Genomic DNA, 6,418 nt, shown 5'->3' with positions numbered 1-6,418 from the left:
CACTCGCTGCAGGTATGCGCGCGCCCCTGCTTTGAACAGTTCCTAGTGGAGCCATGCACAACCTGTGGCACGTGCCATGAAAAAACACGCTCGTAGGAAGTGAGCTAGCCGAGGCACTCGCAAACACAGCAGAGGGCTGGGCTGGCTGCGCTCCCTGCAGGAGCTGACTGCAGTTCTCTGAAGGGCCGGGGCAGTGCCATGGCTTCCTCATCTGCAGTTCTTTCACAGCTCGGTTGCCTAAACCTACCCACTCGGAAGGCAGCCTGCAGCACTGCAGAGAGCCTGTGCGGCTTCCGTGCGGGGAATGAGTCATGAGCTGCCTGCAGCTGAGTGAGGGCAGGACCGCACCGTGCCACCCGTCCTGACGGCAGCGCTCCTCGGCAGCCCCTTTTGTGGGGCTGCGGGAGATTAGTCCCAGCATACAGGGAATGAAGTATTCAGCCCTGCTCCTCTGGGAATATTGAGTGCTGCTGCGGGAGGAAGAGAAGTCAGGACTCAATTTATTGGTGCCGTTTGATTGAGCAATCATACCCCTGCTTTTAGTAGAGAGGAATGTGAGATTAAAGAAACTTGGTTCAAAGGCTCCACACATCTGTGGTAACAGCTGACGGCGGGGCCAGATCCTTGCAGTTTTGGTTCCTTCTTTGAATGACCACGTCCTTTGGGGGCTGCTGTACTTGAGTGGCAGCCCCTGAGGCTGCTGCACCTCCTGGGCTCTCCTGCTGTCCCCAAAGGCGAACAGCAGGAAGCTGGCTGCAGCTCAGCCTGTAACCCTGCTGGCTGAAAAGCGATGAGGATTTGGCCAGCCCAGCTCTTCTCCACTCCCAGTATCTTTGGGAGAAACTATATCTGAATCTCACCATTTAAATTGCTGAAGTCAGTGGTGCTGGGCCAGTATATCCTAGCTAAGAGTCTGGCCTGCCATTTTTACAGAAAATACAGCAGCTGTGACAAATAAGAGGTGGTTTAGAGGGTGCTTAACGTGGAGCATGGGGAGTTCCCTTTGCATAGCATGGTGTTGGTTTGGATCTTTGGGTTTCCAGGACCTCCTGTCTCGGGCAGACAGGGTGCCCGAGCACCCCACGGCAATGTCCACGCGGCTGTTCCCAATGACTCTTGTAATTACTCCTGCGCTGAGCTCAAGAGTAGCACGCTGCTGGTTCGGTGTGGCTGGGCCTGCTGGTGCAGGGACTGCGGGGACTTGTCTGCTGTATGTCCCCCACATAACCCAGGCACGGGAACCACACTCATCCTGTGCAGGGACATCAGCTGCCTCCAAACTGCTTCGGCGTGAGCGATGGTGAATCCTCCTGGGGAAGATGTAGATTAAATCGCATCCTTATCACATCTTGCCATAACTCGCTGCAATGCTTGTTTCCTCCAAGGCTGCTTAGGGATTCCTAACCCATTTTTCCCCCTCAGAGAAAAATGCTGTATTATAGTAACAGAAAGCCATGTGGCTATGCCTCGTTCATTGCAGATCTCCACAAGCTGATGTTGTCTGTCCAGGTACCTCATTCATTTCTGCGTAAAACACACTCTGCCCATGTGCACAGAGCAAAACCCTTCTCATCTGTGCCTCCCCCATGCCTCACCGAGTGCTCATGCTGGTTAAATGAATGTCAGCCTTGGTCAGCTCTCGCTTGGGCTGGTTGGCCAAGTATTTCGGCCTGGCTCTTTCTCCTCCCCTTGGTGTCCCCCTTCTGTTCCTCGCTCTGTTCTCCAGTAACAGTACCACCTAATTAGGTCACGGGTTGTTTCAGAGTCAAAACCTTTCAGAAGGTTTTCCAGTAGCTGTGGGTTTTGTTACTCAGAGCCACTTGTTCTGCTTGCCTAGCTTTCCTGCTTTGTGCCTCTCTTAACTGCTCCTAATGCTGAAATATTTCTTATTCATGTGGCTGTGGCAGTAAAAGACATGTTAGCTCCGTAACAAGCTGCTGCTGGCTCCTCAGGGAGCTCCCAGAGAAACGTTTTACTCCGAGATAAATCTTCTTTTCTGCATTCCCTACTGTTTTATTAATAGAGACGTTTTCACAAGAAGAATTTTCTCACGTGAAGCCTTCTGCAGCTTCAGCTGCGGTTCCTCCCTGGAGCCCCGGTCGTTCCAAGCCCTGTGCCTTGCTCGCAGCAGGTGCTGGGAGCCACATCGGGGTGCTGGCAGACACGATGCCGTGCTCAGAGCAAGGGCAGCCAGGAGAGGGTCAGCAGCACGCACCGAGACCTTGGAACATGGCCGGCAGATTGTAGGCATCAGACCTAATCCGAAGTCTGGTTGCCCCCAGATCTCACTGCATCTGGCTGAAGGGATTCACCTACCTACCGTAAGGTGTTACTTTTCCCTACAAACAAGTTCAGTTAGACCACAAGGAGTACTTCCAAAGGAGATGCTGGTTAGGGTAAGCAACGATGGCAGAACTGTGTTGTTTTTTTCTCATATTTTTAACCAAAGCCTAGGAGATGCCAGATGTACCCCATTCAGTCTGCAGCCAGAAGGCAGGGCGGGCTGCCTGACCAGCTGGGCTGGGACTAGATGGAGGCTTGGCAGTGGGTATTTGTAGGAGATTCCTGCCTGCTTCCCTCCAAATGAAATACGAATTACGTCCTGATCTCTAATTAGCTTTTAAACATTCAGTTTAATAGTGGTGAAATGACATCTGTGAATTATGGTACCTCTGAATATTCCGAACAGCTGTATAAATACCCAGACCTCTTTAAAAATGAGATGAAAGAAGAGCTGATAAATCAGAATGATTTAAAAAAATTCAACTTTTCTACAGAGTTAATTGAGAGCAAAGATTGTTGCCCCCACTCATTGCACAAATTTCAATTAGGCTGATGGCAGAGCTGGTCACAGTGGCTGAATCTGGCCTGTAACAAATTGTTAAAGGAAATCCTTCCTGTTTCAATCATTGAACCTTATTAAATCAATTTCATACAATGTTTTAGTCATTGGCTTTCGTTCATGCCAAACTAAAGCTGCTTTTCCAGGCAACAGAGCCTGCCTGCTGGAAATAACAAGACTGGCTTTGCCTAGCTGTGTGCTGCATAAAAGACTGTCCAGAAAATCTTATTTTGGGATCTGCTGTATACAAGACGGGCAGGACATGCTTCCAGCTTCTTCCCAAGCAAGGTGCTGGTGTGTTCAGGTGAGGTGGTGGCAGCTGGGTTCTCAGCCTTGCGAAGTATTTCACCTGGGATGTTTTGTAACGCTCATCAAAGCAAAAATCACACGTGGCTCTGGCTGGCTTTTTTCCTGTGCCATTTTTTCACAGTACTTGCTAACTGTGACTTAGCAAAAGAACTGAAAGAATCTGGAAGATAAGAAATTAGTCAGGGAGACAAGAAAGCTACATGTAAAGGAGATAAGAATTGGGCCAGAGGGAGCTCAGTCCGTGCAGTTAGGATGTCCCAGATCTGAGCACCACTCCTGTCCCATGAAGTCTTGTATGGCAGGTAATTCAGTGTTCTTCCTGGAATAGTAGGTAATGTCTTTTTTTTGGTGCATTTTTGCTTAACTTTGTGTCTGAGGCTTGTTGTGCCACCTCTTTCTTAGAGAATCACTTATCATTCCTTAATCACCTCAAGCAATTAAACCTAGTGTGAATTTGGAGGGAGCCAAGGTTCTGGGCTCAGCCTCCTGCTGTCAGGGGTTGAAGCGGGCCAGCCTGCAGGAGCTCAAGACATCCTTTTCAGGCAGAATGTCCTGTCAAGTTTAGATGGAAATAACAACTGTCCTGATCTTTTTTATTATTATTTATTTATTATGGCTTTGTCTTTCCACTGCCAACAGCACTTCAGAAGTGAGGGATCCAGCCTGACCTCCCGGAGGAAAGGCGTACTGCCAGGGGAGTACCTCTCAGGTCTTTACAGGAGGAAGTGTCACATCACCAGCTGATTAAGCAGGCTCATTCGGATCTCACACAGTATAAGAGCCCAAAGTTGTAATCCAATAACTGGCTGAAGAGGAGCCTGTGTAGCCATGGGGGTGTTCCCAGGTGACAGCAGTGCCTGCAGCCTGAATGGAGAGTCCCCCAAGTCTCATTCTTGTGCGGTCCTCTGGGTTTCAGGTGGAGAATCTCCGCTGTTGCTGCTCTCCTTAAATTGCACTTTCCAGAAGAGACTGAGAGGAGAATGGGTGAGACAGCTCAGAGTACGTGCAGGATATTAACAAGGGTGATGGCTCTGACTGGGGTGTGTGTGGCTCCAGCTACATGGCCACCCTAACAAGCCCAGCTAACTGCAGTGATGAATCGATCTTCACATCTCAACCCAGTGCTGTCTCTTCTCACCTGTAACCTCTGTTGTCTACATGCCTGCACCAGCAGTCTCACAGCACTGCTGCATGGCCATGCTCTCCTGGAGGGGCTATGCCCCATCTGTGTGAATGCTTTGGCTATCTTCAGGCTTCAAAGTGGCATTAAATGTCTGTGCTCAGTCAGCTGGAGCCAATCTTGAGCAATGCCAGACATCAGATAGCGACTGATCACGCTGATCCACCCCTGGGCTCTCAGCACGGCCTCTGCCTGCCCTGGGCTGAGCCACTAGGGTGGGAGCAGAGGGCAGGTTCCCCCCAGCAGGGATAATTAACAGCAGTGGTCCTGTATGGATGCTGTGATTACTTCCTTCATTTTCCTTTTGTCTAGCTGTAAGATGTGTGATTGCCATGGGGGAACTGCCTAGTGTTACACCGTGATTTGACAAAGCCTTTGAACTCTTCTTTTTTTTCCCTTTTGAGCTTTGGTCATCCAAATGTAAAGTAGAAGCAGTTAAAGCGTGGGAGAACTGAAAAGGTGTGGAAAAGAGACAGTAGGGCTGTGCTGAGCATCCCCAGAGCCAGCTCTGCAAAGGGGGAGGGAGGTTGTTATCTCTGGACTGAAGCGCACTTTCCCACTGTGACTTCATATGCGGGGTTTATACCACAAAGAATTTCCTTTCAAGTCAAAGGAAGGTTTGCTACTGCTGTCGGTAGATTTTAGGCTTTGGCAGAAGTGCTGGTGCTCGCTGCTGTATCACAGGGTGCCTGGACCTGGTGGGCAGCTTGCTTTAGCAAATGTGCATGTCAAAGAGCCATTGCTTTTCTCAGGAGCAGCGGATAAAAAATTGGTTTCAGCTGAGGAGCTCTGCGATGTACTTTATTGTGATGTTAGCTATGATTTAATGTTAAAACGCTAATGTCGCTTAGGAAGGAAAGACAATCGGTCCAGTCAGCCGCCCTCGCAAGGAACGGCTGTGCTGTGCTTGGGAGCCAGAGCGCTGCTGTCGCTCCGCTCGCTGCCCACGGCTTAGTCATTTGTCTGAGCACCAGTGAACAAAAACACAGATGTAGAAGGAAACGCATCCCCTCTGCCATAGCAGAAAATTAATCATGTGAAATGCTCTCTCCCAGTAGCTGCCCATTGCCCAGGGAAGGAGCAAAGCCAAACGCATGAGGAAAATATTTCCTGGCTGAGGGTAATTTTAGTCTCACACACCATCCATCCCAGCGAGGTACTTCATCGCTGCCCCAGGGGTGGCTGACTGGGTAAATCACTGTGCCCTGTCTGAAGGCAAAGAGAAGCCAACTAAACCACTCAGAAAAACCTCGTAAAGCAAAAGGTGCCATCCAGCCTGTAACAGAATTAGCACGTTTCTGTGGCTGATAACCTGCTGCTTGCAGAATATCACAGGTCAGTATGTTAGCAAAGTAACAAAGCCCGGCTTTGGAGGCACGGCCCTGTTTCTTCTGAGCTGCAAGTGCACTAACCCCAGGTCTCCCCACATTCTTTCTGGTGCTCTCAGTCTAAAAATGGTCTCTTCTTGGAATACACTTGTGTATTATACAGAAAGTAAAGCAAGGATCCCCAGAAGAAACCACAAAGTACAGACATGAAATCCCGACTGCTTCTAATTAAACACAAACAATAGGTCCATTTTACGTCAGCTGACATTTGTCAAACTGTTATCGCAGTTTATATTTACCACAGCGTTCTTCTGGGAACTGTTAAGGCTGCGTGTGTAACTTAGTGAAATGGCCACAAGAATCAGATTCAAAATATTTGCATTTCTTGCTGCCAAGGTTCACAGCAAGGTCGTTCCTCGTGGGCTTTTGGAGGTGTTGGTGCTGGGATGGAGCTGGGAGGGAAAGGCAACAGCGGAGGGAGATGACTGGGCCTCTGCACGGTGCTGCCGATGGGTTGTACGTGGCCACAGGTTCACATTTTTTCCCCTGAAAAGTGGCTGCTGGAGAAATGACTTTAGTAAAGCCAGTTGCATTTGTGGTGTTTTTATAGCTCCAGAGCCAGGCTTTCCTACCTGGGCTACAAAGTGGTTTCCTACTCAGGAGTTAATGCACTCGTTTCAGTAGCCAGGCCTGATGCTAAGGTAACTTACGCTATAAGTAATTCTGGGTTAACTAAGCTGCACTCATTAAACAATCCTA

General features: G+C 49.3%; 1 protein-coding gene across 6 annotated transcripts in view; it reads left to right on the top strand.

The window, feature by feature from the left end:
• RAB11FIP4 (RAB11 family interacting protein 4) overlaps positions 1 to 6,418 on the top strand; it is a 119,192-nt gene that overhangs the window by 77,570 nt on the left and 35,204 nt on the right. The window lies entirely within an intron of this gene.

This window comes from Aythya ferina (genome assembly GCF_964211825.1).
Source record: "Aythya ferina genome assembly, chromosome: 18".
Classification (NCBI taxonomy): domain Eukaryota; kingdom Metazoa; phylum Chordata; class Aves; order Anseriformes; family Anatidae; genus Aythya; species Aythya ferina.
The sequence above is the reverse complement of the archived record's forward strand: the minus strand, read 5'-3'. Positions and strand labels throughout refer to the sequence as shown.